The 18,824-nt window shown below is 47.6% G+C and overlaps 1 pseudogene across 1 annotated transcript; it reads left to right on the top strand.

The window, feature by feature from the left end:
* The first annotated feature begins 56 nt into the window (after nt 1–56).
* LOC148442554 (nuclear factor 7, brain-like) lies at nt 57–18,778 on the top strand (annotated as a pseudogene). The gene is made up of 10 exons (XR_015875790.1): nt 57–662; nt 1,215–1,289; nt 3,265–3,413; nt 5,552–6,013; nt 6,098–6,193; nt 6,348–6,581; nt 6,677–6,699; nt 6,803–6,933; nt 8,661–8,684; nt 18,028–18,778. The product of XR_015875790.1 is annotated as a nuclear factor 7, brain-like (transcript).
* Nucleotides 18,779–18,824: the final 46 nt, after the last annotated feature.

The following is an 18,824-nucleotide window of genomic DNA, read 5'->3' as shown; positions in this document are numbered from 1 at the left end:
GCGGAAGTGACATGTTATGAGGGCGGAAGTGACATGTTATGAGGGCGGATATGCCGTTTCCTGCCCATACAGCCTACCACAAAAAAAAAAAATAAAGTTGTCCCCTCGCGGGATCTCTCCGCTTCCATACCCCTTACCGGCCAGGGACCTTCCAGCTCTCCCGTTCCCGGTATCACTCCCACCGCCGCACACAGTCATTTATATTTGGACACTGACATCCGCCCCTGCCCCAGTGTGGCTTACACTCTATATTCCCTATCACATGCTCACACACATACACACGAGGGTTAATTTTTGGTGGGAGCCAATTAACCTACCAGTATATTTTTGGGGAGTGGGAGGAATCCCACGCAAGCACAGGGAGAATATATAAACTCCACACAGGTAGGAATCAAACCTATGACCTCAGGGCTGTGAGGCAGTGATGCTAGCCATTACACCGTCTGTGCAGCCCATGGCCACCGTCGCACAGCCCGCCGCCTCCACCACCGAGCCCGAGGAGAAAGAGACCCTTGCTGGGGAGGAGGCGGACAGCAACCCCGAGGAGCCGATGGATGAGGAGGAGGATGAGAACGACGAGGATGGAGCCGAGGATGTGGAGGAAGAGGTGATCGTACAGATCGGGGCCACCTACTCGTGCAAACGGGCGGACGGCACCTTCCGTGAGTCTCTCTCCTTCCCCCTGTGTCTCTCCGTCATATACTGCATTATATATACTGCATTATCTCTATCCCCTTCCGTGAGTCCCCCCCCCCCCCCATACATAGCTCATATACTGTATTATATATCTATCTCATTTGGTCTATATAGATGTATATATGTAAATCCCACTTTACTGTGACCTGACTGAAGTGCTCTGTGTTCCCTTACACTTCTCCCCACATCACTAGACTGGGCATAAATGGGCTAATTCAATCGTTTTGAGCGACCGGTCCAGAGGCTGCACTTATTGTGGATTTTTGCATGTACCCCTTTGAGTGCAAGCAGAAATCTGATAAAAGTAGGCTTTGGTGCCAGATGCTTAGCTTAACGTGGCTAATCCCATGCATTTGGGCACAAAAATGCGGCTGTCGCGACCAGCACGGGGCTAGTTGTGCAAATAGTTCCCATCACTTTAGACAGGAGCAATAAACAATTGAATCGCACCCTTGGAATCATAGTACAGTTGTATATTGTACGTTTCCAGCATGTAACCCTCTTCTCTCTCTCTGCAGATGATGCTGAGATTGTGAAAACCAGGATGAATAAACAGGCGGGCAGGGAGGAGTTCTACGTACATTACGTCGGCTGTAAGTAATAACCTGCGTCCTCAGCAATAGTGCCTCATGGCGGTGATGGTTTTAATTCAACAAGATATTCACAATGTGCTGTTCCGGAATGACACATCGCATTCCATCCATCCACAATGTGAGCTTTGCCTTACACCCCATAGAGGTACAAAGGGAAACTTGCGATGTCGGTATCGTTACTATCTGATGTGTGCGCAGCTGGGCATAGATATGATGTTTGGCAGTACATCGCCAGTAACTGAATTCCCCCAGAGTGTCCTTCTGAAGTCTCTTTATTCTCATAACCAAGATTGTCCTGTACAAATCTCACACTTGCTGTTTATTTCTTGAAATAAAAAGGTGACTGTCCAATATTTGGCAAAAATATTAGCGAAAACCTTTTATTTTCTTGTTACTACAAATGATGGAGTAAGGGGCAGATTTCATCAAGCGCCAGGTTCCAATGGAAACTAGCGTGATGTGCGTTTGCGTGTATTGAACGTAGTTACTGGACGGGAACCTCTCATTTTTGATGGCACATGTATGTGGTGCAGGCAGAACCGAGCGAGTGTATCCTGCCCACATAAGCCGGCGGTATAGCAGCACACACAGTTATGACGGAACCTCACTGCTAGCTGAGTCTGTCCCTTACAGTGTATGGGCATTGTACTTCTGTATCTTTTACCTGCATGAAAACAGGATGAAAAACGTGATTGTATAATAAATCAGAGGGACCTTTCCCCACTTCTGCGCTCCTGTGAGCATTGTGTTACACAGCTGATGCTCCTGAGTACGTGACGTTATGGAGATGAAACTTGCAAGAAGCTTCCAGCACCAGAAACAGGCGTGTGCCTTACCCTCTCCTTATTCCGCACATGGGTCTGTAATGCTACATGACCTGTACTGCAGGGTGGATCCGTGTCACCGTCTCGGAGACTATGTACCAATCTCCAGAGGCGCAAACAACCGTTTTTGTCTCTAGAGCAGTGTTGGGCTACTAGATGCACCCTATTGGCTTTGTGTGTGGTATCTGGTTCCGTAAGGAAACTGCACTTGCAGGGACTATTGGCTACATAAGTGTCCTTTGCATCTATACTGACGGTGGATATGTAGGGGGTGATGGCTCTTCTGTCCGATCATTGAGAGAGAAGACGGAACCGTTACACCATCCAGTTGTACGTGTCCCCTCCTGCTTCTGTGACTGTACCATACTGGCAGGTTGTCAGCCATTGGGAAGAGACCCTAAGGCTGGTATGGGTAGTTCCCCCTCCCCATAGCGTCTCACGTTCTTACCTGCAGCTCTTGTCGCCCACCACTGTTTTAGAGTAACCAATAAAACGAGCACGCTACACAAGCCTTTTATAGACCCTTGTTTCCTATATCTGCCTGTGTAATGTGTATTCCTGGAAGACTGAGCAGTGATCTGTCTGTACCATGGGTGACAGGGCTGAGTAGTTAACAGCTGGTGCTGTACCATGGGTGCCAGGGCTGAGTAGGTAACAGCTGGTGCTGCGCCATAATTACGGCAAGTAATGATTACCTTGCAGACACAAGCAGCATGTCAGGAGAATTGCCCAGAATGAGCATTAGGCGTGACGTCAGCCTGTGCTGTGTGCTCTGACGTTTTCCTCCTGTTACGGTCATTGTGCAGCGAGCTCAGTATCTGCTCAGGGACTTGGAGTTGCGGTTATTCCTGGTTTGTTTTTTTTCTTTTCTTTGTTTGGATATTTATGTCCCAACATTTTTTATTTAAATAACTAGTATTTAGTTTTTGGGTGTTTTTTTTTTTTCCCTGTTTGCCCCAACCTGCGATAAGAATCTATAATCTGCTTTGTGTAACTTATTGACATAACAACATTTAGTTATGGGTCATTCTGTCAGTCCGAGGAGCCTAACATAGTAAGTGAGAGCCACGTGTTTGAGCTGAATGACCTACTTCTCTTCCCGTCTTTTTGTGTTATGAAACTATTTGCTGTAAGCTCGCTTGTTTCCACAGTGAATCGCCGCCAAAATGAGTGGGTTGACAAAACGCGCTTGGTGCTGGCCAAACTGGAGAAGGATGTAAACGGTACAGACCAGGAGGTGACCGAAGATGGGAAAACACCTCAGAAACGGAAATACGAGGAGACCGGACCTGAACCGAAGGTAACGCGAGGTTCAATCCTGTCAGTCTACTCTATCCGCTCTCGTTGCGCCGCCTGCACTGGAGGGACCGTAGTAGTGTCTCCGTGCTGCTTTAGAAGCCACCAGGTTCTGTTTCTCTTCTTGCTTTTATGTTTGGATTATTTTGTGTTTTTCTTTATGGTCTGAACTTGGATGCTTTCTGTGCTGAGCCAATGGCCTCACGTGTTCTGCCATCACCTTACATATGTTTGTCTGTTTAGTGTGTGTGTTTGGATGGTGTTTCTGAGATCAGTAAATTTGTAGTTAAGCAAATCTTCCATGCAGCGAGTTATTTTCTGTATCTTTTCCCTCCGTCCTTGCTGTCCTGTTAGTGTCCTGTGGCTGCGCCTATTAGCAGCTGCCTGGCGCATCCTTTGAGCTTGATTGCTCTGTGTAAAGTGATGTATCCGCAGGTGGAGTAGGATTCCTGTACCTGTCACTTTGTACTAAAGTTCTACAAAACCTCAGGAAACGTCAGGGACCTTTTAGAGCAGTAGTCGGGGAACAGGGGTAAATTACCCCACATGGGGTAAAAATTAAATTCCTGGGGATAATGGATGGACAGACGGGCATAGATATGAATCATTATATAATATAGAATGATTCCTATGCATGCCCGGCTGTGACGCAGGGAGGCTCTGAGCTGGATGCCCGCTGCGATGTTATTATAAGCAGGCGCCCGGCTCCTTCCCTGCAGCGCCGTGTTAGCCGGAGGCTGGAGTTCTCTTCTGAACTCCAGCTTCCGCCTCTCTCCATGTGCACTATGGGAGAGACGTCATGACGTCTCTCCCATAGTTCCGAGGATCAGCCAGGCGGACAGGACGGCGGCGGATGCAGGAGCGGGGATTAAGGGAAGTGTTTTTATTTTTTTTCTCCAAGTGGCACTACAGGGGCATTATGTGGGGGCTCTATTACAGGGGCATTATATGGGGGCTCTATTACAGGGGCATAACTATGGGGGCACTACTACAGGGGCATAACTATGGGGGCATAACTATGGGGGGACTGCTACAGGGGCATTATATGGGGGCTCTATTACAGGGGCACTACTACGGGGGCACAACTACGGGGGCATAACTACAAGGGCATTATATGGGGGCACTACAGGGTTCACTATATGGGGGACTACAGGGGCATTATATGGGGGCACTACTACAGGGGCATTATATTGGGGCACTACAGGGGCATAACTATGGGGGCACTATTACAGGGGCACAACTACAGGGTTCACTATATGGGGGCACTACTACAGGGTTCACTATATGGGGGCACTACTACAGGGGCATAACTATTGGGGCACTACTACAGGGGCATTATATGGGGTCACTACTATATGATTTCCTTCTTTTCAAATCAAGGGGGTAACGTCGGCGTATCTAAATATATTTTCAGGTAAAATGTAAAAAAGTTTCCTGACCCCTGTTTTAGAGCTACGTAGTAATCTGCAGGTCACCCTGGAACGTGTTTCTTTAACACTGCGTAAATTGAAAGGTAACCACTTCTCACTACTTCAAAATAATGCGCCAAACTGTCTGTCACCATCATGGCTGCTGTCCATCCGCTCTGAAAAGCCCAATATCAATCAGTTTACCAAAAGTGATCTAAAACCCTTATTACAGTGGGAATATTAATATCAGAAAGAATTTGCATAACCTGCGCGGCGCATGCGTTTATCCTTTTGGGATCCTAAGCTGCTTGTTTCTAGGATATTTATCCATTTTTGTTGCTGTGACCTTCTCCAGTTGACCATATTTTGGAACGCGTCTGTAAACTATGCTGAGTTCTGGCCTCATAGCAAACGCCATGTTTGAGAACACACAAACTTTCGTCATTTTACGTGGGTTACGTGACGGAACAGTGCTTCGCATTGCCCAATGATAGTAACTGGCGGCCTTTACAGTTATGTCTGGATGTGTTGTATCTACCAAGTGCCTTCGATGTTTGACAGAAAATTAAACAGTCGTGGTCTCATTAAAATTTTTATCTACACACTTTTTAAATGCATATATTGTCTTTTAAACACAAGATACATGTCTCCTTTAGTTTTCACCTAAATAAATGAAGTTTTCTCATTAATACCTAGGTATGACACCTTTCAACGTATCTCTCTGTTCCTCTAGAAAGCCAAGGTGGAAGCAGAAGATGCTCCAGCACATAATTTGGTGATGGCCTCTGGGGATTTTGCGGAGGAACTGACGTGCCTCTTGTGCAATGAGCTCTTCAAGGATCCCGTCATGGTTGAATGTGGCCACAACTTCTGCCGCAACTGCATCGACAAGGCCTGGGAAGGTCAGGATTCATTCACATGCCCTGACTGTAAGGATGTCATATCTGAGAAGAAATATGCCACCAACCGAGCCCTTGCTAACCTGGTGAAGAAGACTGTTGGTGCCACCGCTGTCAAGACCCCAGTGAAGCCTGTAGAGAAGGCCAAGCCCACAGAGAACTGCCCTGAGCACGATGAGAGGCTGAAGCTGTACTGTAAAAACGATGGGACTCTGAGCTGCCTCATCTGCCGGGACTCTCTGAAACACGCAAGTCACAAGTTCCTACCCATCCTGGATGCAGTGGAGGTGTACAGGGTAAGTTGTTGGTTAACCAAAGAGTTTCAGACTGATTCTCATCTTTGATTTTTATTTACCTTGTTAACATTGCCTCTCCTTCAGTCAGAGCTGTCTGCCATGGTGGCTCCACTAGAAGAAGCCTTGAAGGTGACTGAGCAGTTGACCAATCAGCAGAGTGAGAAGGTTGAACAGCACAGAGTGAGTGATCTCATACAGTGAAGTGGGGTGTAAAAGTCACTGCTTGTACCCATCAAATTGTATTTCCACATGTAGCCACTTGGGGACACACCCAGGGATCTCTAGCAGGAAACCAGGCCATCTGTCTCATTCTCTCCCCTCTCTGTACCCTCAGACGAACGTGTCTGAATACAAGCAGCACATTGTGTCGGAGTTTGAGAAGCTGCAATCTTTCCTGAAGCAACGCGAGGAGAAACTTCTGGATCAGCTTAATGAGCAGGGGGACAGTCTGCTGAAAGAGATGGAGTCCAACATGATCAAGATGCAGGAGAACAGGGACAACATTAAGCAGACCATATCTGTGGCCAACGAGAGGGTGAACGACAAAGACTCAATCTCTTTCCTCACAGTAAGTGGTGCTACATGCCCGGTTATACTTACTACTCTTTCTCTAGTTTCCCTCAATGGATGTAAATAACCTTTCTTCTAATTCTATTCCTGCAGGACATCAAATCCTTCACTGAGAAGTAAGTTTCCCATACATTTGTTACCTAATAAGTGGAGTCTGATGAGCTTCCTGTCCGTGTCTGTTACATGTTATGTAATGTCCATCTCTATCCTGTCGTCCAGGTGCCAGGAGCAGCAGAAAGAGGCGATTTCCTCCGGGAACACCCTTATATCCAAGGATCTGTGCCAGGGAACATTCAAGGGACCCATTCAGTACACAGTGTGGAAGGAGATGAAGTCCTTTGTCACTCCATGTAAGTCCTGCTCTGAACAGTGCTCTAGGCCTGCTGTCCCTGCAGGTGTAACATTTATTGCTGGGGTGCTGGATCCTTCTTATTCAGGAATATACGCTCCCCTTACAGGAAAGACCACCTCCCTGTCACCGTCCAGGAACACCCACTACATATTGAAGACACTTCTAGAAGGCCACATGTCCCCAAACACTGCATCGCAATTGTGCAGGGTCAGGAACATAATAAAGCTGTGGAGTTCAGTTTCCCCCTGCTACTAGCAATTAGCAATTCATACACTTTCACAAATGCACATTGCTCAGCGACCCAAACTCCCTCAGTTATTTTGGTCTGCCCCTGCTTCCAGCAATGACAGTCTCCCATAGATCATGGGACTCCCATATCTGTTATTGCCTGTTTCACCCCTGTACGAAGCCATAACCAAGTCTCGGATGACTGGATAACCAGTTAGTAAGATCTAGATCCCTCTGGGAACTGCCCACCTAACTATTATAACAATTAATTGATTTGGGTCTTTTGTTAGATAAATTGTTTAATGCTAAGTTTTGCTCTGTAAGATTCATAGATCAAAGACGAACCAGCTGGGTAGGTGACATCTGGTGTCTGTCCCTTCTGCAGGCCCATACTCTTATTTTGCTCAGTTGCGCCTGTATAACAAAAAGTTCAAATGTCTATTACATGTGAACGGTCCCCCTTTTGGCTAAATTCACGTTTTTTATAGTGTGTTTAAAAAAAAAAAAAAAATGTTTAAGAGTCCTACATTTGGCTGAGGCTGATTATGGCACTCAGAATTGGGGGAGCTGCTTGCCCTGCTGTTGCTGGATCTTCCATCGACACTAATAAAAAGTTAGGTGGTTGGAAGTCTGATCTTATAGTATTTTTATTTTTGGCGGGGGATAAATTGCCTTGTAAAGTGTGCTTCCTACGCATCTTCTGGGAAACCCAAGGCAGTGTTCTCCCCAGAAATTTTTTCCAGCCGGGTGGCATCAAGAAGTAGCCGGGTGGGGGCCTTGGCAATTATGCGCACGCCGGGAAAAGGGGCATCTCCCTTACCATTCCATCCCCCTGTAGTTATCCCCATATGCAGTGCCCCCTGTATTTGTGCCCTTTATACAGTGCCCCCTGTAGTTTTCCCCTTTATGCATTGCCCCCTGTAGTATTGCTTTGCCCTTATGCAGTGCCCCCAGGCTGAAGTAGTGCCCCCAGACTAGCCTCTTATACAGCGTCCCCAAGCTTAAATAGTGTCCCTTATGCGGTGCCCCCAGGCTGGTCCCTTATGCGGTGGCCCTAGGCTTAAATAGTGCCCCTTAGGCAGTGCCCCAGACTGGTTCCAGCCCAGAACTTACCTTAACTTGCTCGCGCTCCCACTGCCTCGCTCTGACTAGATCTAACTATATCCAGCAGGCGCGCGGGGCAAGCTCCTCACGTCGCGGCTGATGTCATGACATCACCCGCGCACTGCACCACTGGAAACTCTTGCCTCTGAAGCGTTCGGAGGCTTCTTTAGCCTCCAGTCACTTCAGAGGCCAGCGTTCCACAGCAGGGGTCGGCGGGGGAAAGTGCCGGGTGGTAGGCTGTTTCTGCCGGGCGATGCGCCCACGGAAAACAGCCTGGGGAGAACACTGCCAAGGCCTTATGCAGCCCACCACTTTGGGGAAATGAAGTTCTTTCCAATTTTGCCCTCAAAAAGAGGTTTTGATATTTTCCTCTTCATATGGGTCGCCCAAAAGCACTTGTTCCCATCCTGATGGGCTGTTTCTGTAAGTATTGTGACTGTTATAGGCTGTTCATTTCACTCGAACCTTTTCCTTACAGGTTTACTCACGAAGTCATGTCGGGTGTGGCTTGTGGGACACTCTTACATGTTCTTGGCCAGCAGGCATCAGGCAGCTGGTAGAGTTGCAGAGATGTTGGGGGCAAGTGAGGTGGTTGGTTTCCAGAGATATGGGGTGGAATGATTTGCAGGAATGTCTAACCAAGGCTGAGGAGACTTGGGAGACCCCGGACTGGTTGGTGGTACGCCTAGGCAGTAACGAATTAGGCACCTGTAAGGGTGTTGAGCTCATCAAATCCATGAAAGCGGACCTGCAGGTGCTTTTTAAACATTGGCCGCAGGTAGTAATTGTGTGGTCAGACATCGTTCCCAGGAGGTTTGGGAGTTGCGCTCAAGTGGGCGCTGCTTTAGAGCGAGTGAGTAGGAAGGTGAACGCAGCTGTATCCCACTCGGTGGAGACTTGGGGGCGGTAAGGTTGTCAAGCATCCACGCTTGAGGTTTGAGCGCAAAGGCTTTTATGGGCCTGGTGGGATCCAATTGACAGATGAGGCTTTGGTAGACGAAATATGAATGGGATTGAGAATATGTAAGATTACTGGTTTTTACTGACTGGCTGTTTTGGTTAATGGCAGCCTTGTTGCTGGGTAAGTTACTATCAGTCGTGAGTGCGGTCAGCTGGTTCCAGGGGCCAATAATATAGTTTGGGGGAGTGGTTAGATCAGGGTATATATGGGAGCGTTTAGCATGGGATCATCCTCTCTCGTAACCTAGGATCAGGCTGAGTATCTTTTATCCCTTTTTTTTTTCTTTAGCACTTTAGAGTATATGTACTCTAACATGCCTCGCCCTCCCGCCAGCCAGGACCCCCTCAGCTCTCCCCCCAGCACGTCCGCCCACCCCCCTTCCCCCCCCCCCCCTTTTGTCCTCTCCCCACATCCACCTTCTCCCCCTGTACCTTCTCCAGGCCAGACACTTACGCTGTTTGCAACAGCCGCAGCTCCGGCAGGTGCACCTCCCCCCTGCTGCGGCCTACCCTGCCTCCCCGGCGCCTCTTGCGGGTTCTGTGATGACGAAGGGGGCTGCTTCCCTGGGGGAGCCACCTGTCAGCTGCTCCTCTCCCCCGACCCGACATCCTGTTGACGCGGCTCCGGCGTACCAAGTCCCCGGGGAGCAGCGGGTGGTCCCAGCAGCCTGGTCAGTGCGGCGGGCCCGGCGGCTATTTTGGGCAGTTTTCCCCCGGAGACAAGTATGCAATCACACAGCCCTATGGTCACACATATATCCCCTACACCTTGGCTGCCAGGACAAAATTTTGCAGGGACTATGGGGTGCCCTGCACCCTAACCCTTATCAGTCCCCCTGGTTCCCAGTTACCAGCGCCCCTTCCTCCATTTACAATACACAGCCTTTTTCAATTGCCGGCCCTTCCTGGGACTAGGCTTCCTAGAGCTCTGGAGTTACGCCCCCTGTTTATCCCTCCACCTCAGTGGTATCATCCGCCCCCTTTTATCCTACCTATGCTGCACCCACTTTTGGGTCCTACCCTCAACCGGGGTATCATCCACAATTTTATTACCGGTATGCCTCCACTACGTCCCCCGCTGCCTGTTATGTTAAGTCAAACACCCACCAGTGTGCCCCCGACATCCGGACGGGCTGGTTCCGCCAGCTCATCTGTTAATCACGCCCCCACCCCTTCCTCCCGTCCCCCCCGCTCCAGTTGTAGTGCCTTCTAGCTCTGTGGCTCACCAGTTCGCTCCAGTTGCAGGTCATGGGATGGCGGAAGATGTTCCTTCAAGTGATCCGTTGTTTTGTGCGTCTACTGATCCCATGCGCGTGGAGCCGGTCCCGGCAGGCGAACCTTCAGCTACTACGAGTGAACAAGTTGAGGAAGCGGTTCCGGGTCCTTCTAGTGCTGGTGAGCATGATTTGTCTTCTTCATCTTCTGATTCTTCCTCCTCTTCTCATTCTTCTGGTTCCCCTGCGCGCCCGCGTAAGATAGCTAGAATGGTTGCGAGGCTTTTAGCCAAGAAGTCGGGTAGTGCGAATACACAGGGTGCGATTGCTGAGCAGGTAACAGTAGTGTCAGGTGCTGATTCAGTTCATTGTGCAAACACCGCAGTACTTCGCGGTTTGTGCAAAAATGTGAGGGGGAGAAATCGCAAAGGAAAATTTGTCGACTTCTTTTCACTCACCGATGATATGAAAAAGGCTTTTAGTCAAGCTAAGAAGGCAGGAGGTATTGGTGAGGAGGCTTTCTATAGTTTCACCAGTTGGTTGAAGGGCATTCTGATATTCGCGGCGTGCTAATTGGAGACGCGGGCGGATGAACATGTGAACATAGTGAAATATATCTTTTTGGTCCTTGACATGTTTGTCCGTTTGCGGGCCTTGGCATGGCGCGAATATGATGTGCAATTTAGAAGGAAGCATGATGGTAGTCTGGTTATTCCTTTTGGAGCAAAAGATGTGGAGGTGTGGTCAGAGTTGTCGCAGCAGCGGCGGCCCCCCTTGGATTCGATGCCTCTTCGCAAGGGTTATCCTGCTAGTAGACAAGGGGTGGAGAGGGGCAAATATTTTGCCTTTAACGACTCCCGGTGTACGCGGGAGTCGTCCTGTCGTTTTCTCCACTCCTGTTGTCTCTGTGGAGGAGAGCATCTGGCCAAGGATTGCCGTCGAGGGTCTGCTGGAGTGGCCCAGGATCGTAGTGAAGGGTCAGAAGGAGCTGCTTAAGGCTAATTCGCCTATTTGTCTAGCTGCGCTGGCTCGCTGGTTGGAGTTATATCGTCACAGGGAGGATGCGTCGTTTGTTGCTGTTGGAACTCTTCCCGATTGTTGTTGCTGTTGGAACTCTGCTCCGTGCGACTGAGTAACTGGCATGTGATATTTTGGTGCGACAATCTGGGGGTGGTTCACGCCATCAACAACCAGCGATCGTTCTCTCCGTTAGTCTTGCGATTACTTAATTAATTTTGCGATGTTTAGAAGCCAATATTCGATTTCGAGCTTGCCATGTTCCAGGTGTTAGCGAGATCGCAGATGCGTTGTCTCATTTTCAATTTGAGCGTTTTCGGGCTCTTGCACCGTCGGCTTCTGCTGTTGGTTTAATGTGCCCCCCGTTTGTGTGGCAGATCATCAGGCCGGCTTAGAGGTTTTTGCGCTGCAATCGCTCGCTCCATCAACTCTCCGCAAGTACTCGGCAGCATGGCGGGAATGCAGCGCTCACTGCGCGCGCCCAGATTTGGAGGGTAAGTCTCCAAGAGAGTTGCTTTCCTCCTTTGTTTGGGAGAGGTATCAGCAAGGGAGGTCCAGGGCATACATGGGGTCGGCACTGGCGGGAGTCTCCTTCTTTTGCGGGCTAAAAGGTCTACACGACCCAACCAAATCTTTTATTCTGGTTAAGGCTTTGAAGGGTTGGGGCGAAGGAGGCTCCTGCTCGCTCCGATTCCCGTCGACCTGTTGACACCCAGCTTTTGGCAGCATTGCTTGCGGTTATGGAGAAGGTGGCTTCTGACGTGTTTGAGGCCTCTCTTTTTCGTTCGGCTTTTTCAGCAGCATTTTTTGGAGCTTTTAGGGTTAGCGAATTAGTGGCAGTCAGTAAATCTGTGTCCTCTGGGCTGTTGTTTAAGGACATCGCGTTTAGAGTTTCGGCGGTGCTTTGCAAACTTCGCTTCTCTAAAACCGGCCAGACAGGTAAGGGCAGATGGGCTACTCTTGCCCAGCGTCAGGATGGGAATATTTGTCCAGTTTGTTTAGCTTCTCAGTATATGAGTTTACGCCCAGTTGGGGGGTCTCAGTGGTTGGTGCATACGAAGTTTCAGTTCGCTGCGAGGATTAGCAGAGTTTGGTATGGATCCTTCAGTTTACGGCACCCATTCGTTTCGAATAGGGGCAGATACTTGCGCAGCGCTTGCAGGGGCTTCTCCTGCGGCCATTCAGAAGGTGGGGCGTTGGAAGTCAGCGACTTATAAAGAAATATGTTCGCTGCCATAAGTTGTAGGTGCGCACCCTGCTACAACCAGAAAACGTTGCTTACCTGCCAATCGTTGAACGGCTAGCGTTCAACAATTGGGGGTGTGAAGGAATTTTTTTATTTCTTCCTCCCGGGAGCCATGATCTGGCCCAATTTGGTTCACGGGTAGGTTTTTTTTTTTTTAGTTTTTATTCTTCACTCTGGTTCCTGTTTTCCCCCATTTTTTTACATCCCTGCTAGTTAGTTTCTTTGTGTTATTCATACGTTGTGGTGTTTCGATTCAGGTTTGGTGCGGTTTCTCATGGCCAGTGTTTCTTCTTTCCACAGTTTTGGCGAAGGAAGACGGGCAGGTGTGGATAGTGGGCCACTCTTATGTTTTATTGGCTGAACAGTATGTCTCAGGTCGGAGTTTGTCACTTGGTGGTCGGGAGGTGCGTTGGATTGGGGTGAGAGGTTTACGTGTGGAAGCTGTGTTGGCGCTGATTGTTTCCTCTGTGGCTAAATGGGGAATGCCCGACTGGTTGGTATTACACGTTGGTGCGTATGACATCGGTCATTTGAAAGGGGTGGAATTGATGGTGTGTTTGCGTGAGGTGTTTAATACGGTTCGCGTGCGTTGGCCGACTGTGCAGATTGTGTGGTCAGAGATGACGCCCCGTTTGACGTGGATGTGGGCGAGAAAATTTGGTGCTTTGGATAGAGCACGGAAGAAGGTGAACGTAGCAGTGACTAAGCATGTCGCGTCTATTGGTGGCTTGGTCGTGAGTCATGGCTTTTTGGTGGGTGATATGGTACGTTTCTTTCATCCTGACGGTGTGCATTTGAATGATCTGGGTATGCGTCTGTTTGTGCAGGATTTGTTTTCTTTTCTTGGATAGTTTCATTTGGGTGGCGGGCCAGTCTCTGTTAGGGCCTGGCTTTGGCGGGTGTACACTGCAGCTCAGTGGCTTTGAGGCGCAAGGTAACTATGGGGGCACTTGCCGTCGATGTCCATGGCGAATTTGTCGTGCTCCGTGCGAGGGGACCCGGGCGCTTTTGTGCGAAGCGCCTCGGATTGGCCCAGGAGGGAAGTGGGACCCTCGCAGCGTTAGAGCGTCTAGAAGGGGGGGACGTGTTAGTCGTCCCTCGAGTAATTGAGCAAGGTAAAAGCTAGAACTGAGTCTGCAGCGTCTCTTTGCCACCCTGGTTAGGTTGATTAATTCAATTATAAATAAAAAGCTGTGACCTTTTTTAGCCAAACTATGGTGTCTGTGTCTTTATTTGTAGTTAAGTTAAGTAAGCTAATCAAGGTTGTTAAAGGTTTGGCGGTAATAAACCTATGTAGATCTTATGGAAATTTTCATAGAGGACATCTGTTCTTTTCTTTAGAAGGATGTAGGGGCCTACAGGTGGGTAGAGGACCTTGGTTCGTGGAACCAGGAGGTGGGGGGAAGCAGTGCTCCTCGGCAGGCCTCTAATATGCGCAATTGTGGTTGGTTGGCATTCCCCATAGAAAGAGTGGCTAGATTGTCTCTACCTAAAGGTGCCCACTCACGATGCCAATGCGCGTCCCCGCTCGTCGTACATCGCATCTTCAGATCTGGCGTGCTGTAAGGCAGATTTGCCAAACTGGGACACGATAGGGTGCTGATCGTGAGTACTTTTTATTCACGATGTATCTCACGATTCATCGTACGTCGCGGAATTTGACAGACAGGACCCTATACACGCCCATCCGCCATCTTGTGCAGCATCGTGGATAGAAGGAGAAGGAAGCACGTTTGGGAGCCTGCACACCTGAAGTCTGGATTTCAGCACTTTGGTGAGTATTGGTACTGTATTAATGCAACCCCACTGCCCACCAATGTGTGCCACCCACCTATAAATGCATGACCCAGCCACCGCACGCCGGAATGAGGCGGGCGGTGGCTGGGTCATGCATCAACCTACCATGCACACCGATGTGCACCACCCACCTACCCACTCACTAGCCACCAATGTCACGGGCTACCTAATAAATAAAGTAGAAAACACTCCAAATATATTACAATTTCAAAAACAAATATATTGCAACAAGATAAACAAATAAATTACAACAACATAAACAATTCTATTACAACATAAAATATATTTCAACAGCATAATCAAACATATTACCTTTGTTATGTTGCTGTGATATATTTGTTTATGATGTTGTAATATAACATCATAAACAAGTGTATTGCAACAACATAAACAAATCTATTACATAAACAGAAATATATTAAAAACCTGTAAAAAACAAAAAAAACAAATTACATTCCTGTAAAAGAAAAACATATTACAATACCATAAAAAGATATTAAAATCCTGTAAAAAAAAAAAAAAAAAAGCATATTAAAACAGTTAACATTAACAACATTAAAAATCACAAAACTATTTACAATAATACTTAAATATTTGTATGTCCTTATTTTTTATTCTTCCTAGGAATGTCAATGGATAGTGAGCGCGAGTTTGACTGGATTCCTCGAGATCCTACAGTCAAAAGAATGTTTATGGCGGATAAGCTGTAGACAACACCATAATAAGTCTCACAAATTGGCAGCTTTAGAGGCGTTGTTGGACTACACTAAAAAGTTAATTGCGGATGCTGACCTGAAAACAGTCCGCCAGAAAATACAGAACCTGCGTACGGTCTACATCAAGGAGAAAAAGAAAGTGGATGATTCAAAAAGGTCTGGAGCAGGCACCGACTATGTGTATCATCCAAGGTTGTGGTACTATAATTTGATGAGCTTCATCAGCGATCAGGAGCCACAACGCCAGTCTGTCGTCATGATGGCCGAGCGAGAGGGAGAAGAGGAGGCGGCAGAAGTGAGTGGACCGTCTGAGGAGATTTTGGTAAGTTGCAACACAGTTCATAAACCAAAATATTATTTTTATTTTTTTTTAGAATAATCCCAATGTCCACTGTAGTCAGTTAGTTCACAGACAGTCCACCTGGTCCGTTGAAATAGGCCATATACTCCTCCCTCACTTCTTTGGCACGTGCGGTTGATGTTGTTGAAATTGGTGGTGCAGACACTGATGTAACCTGGTCAATCTCCTCCGAATGTCCTACATCTTCTGGTCTAGCTGTGGCTGGTCCTCGTTGGGTAGTTTTCCTTCGTAGAAAGTTATGCAGCACACAGCACGCCATTACGACCCAGTCTATCTTGTCCACATGTAGATTTATGGTGGTGTGGAAAATGCGGAACCGGTTGCTGAGTATTCCAAACTCATATTCCACAATGCGCCATGCACTGATAGACAGTAGTTGTAGATCCTCTTCTGTCTGGTCAGGCCTCTCGGTGCAAATGGCGTCATCACATGTTCATGTAAAGCAAAAGCCTCATCTGCAATGAAAACATAATTTGGGCCGTGCTTTGTCTCGTCCAGTGACTGCAAGTTGAGGGTTTTGTTGGTGAGTCTCTGGTAGAATGCCGTCTGTTTGAAGGACCCACCATCCGAAGCACGGCCATTCTTGCCAACATCCACAAACAAAAATTTGTAGTTGGCATTCACCACTGCCATGAGAACAATGCTGAAGAATCCTTTGTAGTTGTAGTAATATGATCCGGTGTTGGCAGGTGGGTTGATGCGGATGTGTTTTCCATCGAAGGCTCCTCCGCAGTTAGGGAAATTCCAACGTTGTTCAAACGCTTCAGCGATGCTCTTCCACTCATCCAAGGTGTTTGGAAACTAGAAAAATAGTAAAAAAAAAAAAAAAATGGGTTAAAACATGACTATAATATTGTTTCTCCATTTTTTTTTTTTTTTTTTTTTTTTTTTTTTTTATGTCCTCCACGCCGGACCTAAGTTTGATCGCGGACAGCGAGGTGGAAACTTCTTTCCCATGCCAACAAGGATTCAACCCTCCCTTCCCCCACATCATGTTCCGCACCTCCCCAACGAGAAAAAAAAAAAAAAACGGGAAAAAGCAACAGTACTCAGAACAGGAGGACCTAACCTATTTCTGCAACAAGCGGAACGCATCCTTAAGAAACCACTGGATGACATCGACTATTTCACAGCGCATATTAACAGTAGAATGAGAAAAATGGATGACCCAACTAAGAAAAGAAAACAGGCTCGTGTATGAGCTATTAATAAAAGCATGCTCTCCTCCTCCTTCGCTGGGCCCTCTCCTGGATCACCTTGACCCCAGCTTGGGCGACCAACACTTTATACTGATAGGGATGCATCAGCACAGAATTCAGCAACAGGATACAATGCAGGTAGCACACACTTGCAGATAGACACTTTGTAAAAGGTAAGCCAAATACAAAGCAGAGCACAGTAGCAATGTACAGGGTTCAGCAGATATACACCTAGCCTCACTTTTTATACCCCCTAGATAGCCCAGCCCATTATTTAAATTTCCCACCAATCGTGAGGATCCTTGTGTGTTGTTTAGTAAACTCACGATCTATCGGGCAAGATCTCACGATTTGGTCCTCGACACTTTGCATGATAAACCGTGGAATCGTGTCAAACTGGCAGCTTTTTTTACCTAATCGTGCTCACGACTGCCAGGGAGAGTTCTGGGGAGAGTTCAGGGGAAATTGTAGACATCGTGGGATTGTGAGCACATCGCTATGTGTGTAGGCACCTTTAGGGGAGGACCTGGTCTCCATCTCAGGGGAGAGTTCAGTGCTATGCCAAGAATGGGGAAGTGGGACCGCTTAACAAAATTTTTCCATCCCATTTAATTAAATATCAAGATGGGGCTGGTGCTGAGGTTGGCACTGCTTTTCTTCTCGCCCATTTAATCACCTTCTAATTTGATCGATAATTTCAGCTGTGACCTCTTTAATAGACATTCAATTGTCCATGTCATTATTTATATAATTGTTAGTGATAAGCTAAGGTCATTGAGATAATAACCACTGGGCGACTTAAAGTGGCCGAATACTTATTTTAAGTGAAGCTAGTTAAGCGCCCAGGTTTTTTATTCAAAGGGACCTGGCTAGTCTGCATTAGAAGGGTGAGGGGGTCGGGCTTGGGGCAGATAAGGATTTAATTGAGTTACAGGGCAGCCAACCTATAGGAAAAAGTGGAGTATCCTTACCTGCTGGGTCACGACAGGTGCCAATATGGTCTATAGATATCGCACAGCACCCCGGCTCCTTCATGAGTCAACAGTGACCCCTTCAGTAATAGTACACCAAACCAATGCTTGCCTATAGGGTCTCTCCTTGTAGTGATAGATTTGTTATATTACCTTCATTTTTGTGCTGTTCTCCCCTCACAACTGACCCTCTTGCTTCACCGTATGGCCATATGAATCAAAAAAATAATTTAGCGCCAAAGCGCTTCTCCTTGCCGACACCCCAAATTCTTAACTCAGGCTTCAGTGCTCACATACTCTCCCTACGAAACTACATTCTTATGTTTGACCATTTCGCTATCCGTGTTAAATATGGGGACGCCAAACTCCCTCTCCCCGATAATCCCAAACGTTTCAGCCAGTGCATCCTTGTGCTGGGATCTGAGGGTTTCGGGTCAGGCCGCCATTACTGGGAGGCAGATGTGGGAGATAAAACCGCTTGGGATGTTGGCATGGTCAGCGAGTCCAGCAAACCGTAAGGGTAAGATCAAGCTGAACCCCAAGAATGGGTACTGGGCAATATGGCTGAGGAATGGCAATGCGTACAAGGCCCTCGAGTCTCCTTCCAAGACCCTTGTCCTGAATTCCAAACCTCAGAAAATTGGCGTCTATGTGGATTATGATGGTGGTCAAATATCTTTCTACAATGCGGATGACCTGTCCGCCATCTACACTTTCAATGCGACCTTCACTGAGAAGCTGTATCCCTACCTGTCTCCATTCCTGCACAATTCCGGCCGTAATGCGGAGGCCCTGAGACTTGTACATAGTTGATCTCTAGTCTGTTACATGGGGTAGGAGAGGCGTAGTTTTTTTTCGCACCTATTTTATTGCCAGACTGAAGCGATTTGTTGGGTCACCCTTGTAGTGTGTTCTGTTACGGTTTCCCCCAAGATATGTGAATGTTGCGCTGCAGTTTTTTTTTATCTGTTGTATATTAAGTTGTGTTGGTTTTTTGTTTTTTTTTCAATGTTTTAAATAAAACTTAAGTAACTGCCATAAGTGTGTGCCCTTGTACTTGGTGTGGATTTGGCCTC

The sequence above is a fragment of the Taudactylus pleione genome, unplaced genomic scaffold (assembly GCF_031769625.1).
Source record: "Taudactylus pleione unplaced genomic scaffold, aTauple2 ptg001463l, whole genome shotgun sequence".
In the NCBI taxonomy this organism is placed as follows: Eukaryota; Metazoa; Chordata; class Amphibia; order Anura; family Myobatrachidae; genus Taudactylus; species Taudactylus pleione.
Note: the sequence above shows the minus strand (reverse complement) of the source record. Positions and strands in the feature narration are given on the sequence as shown.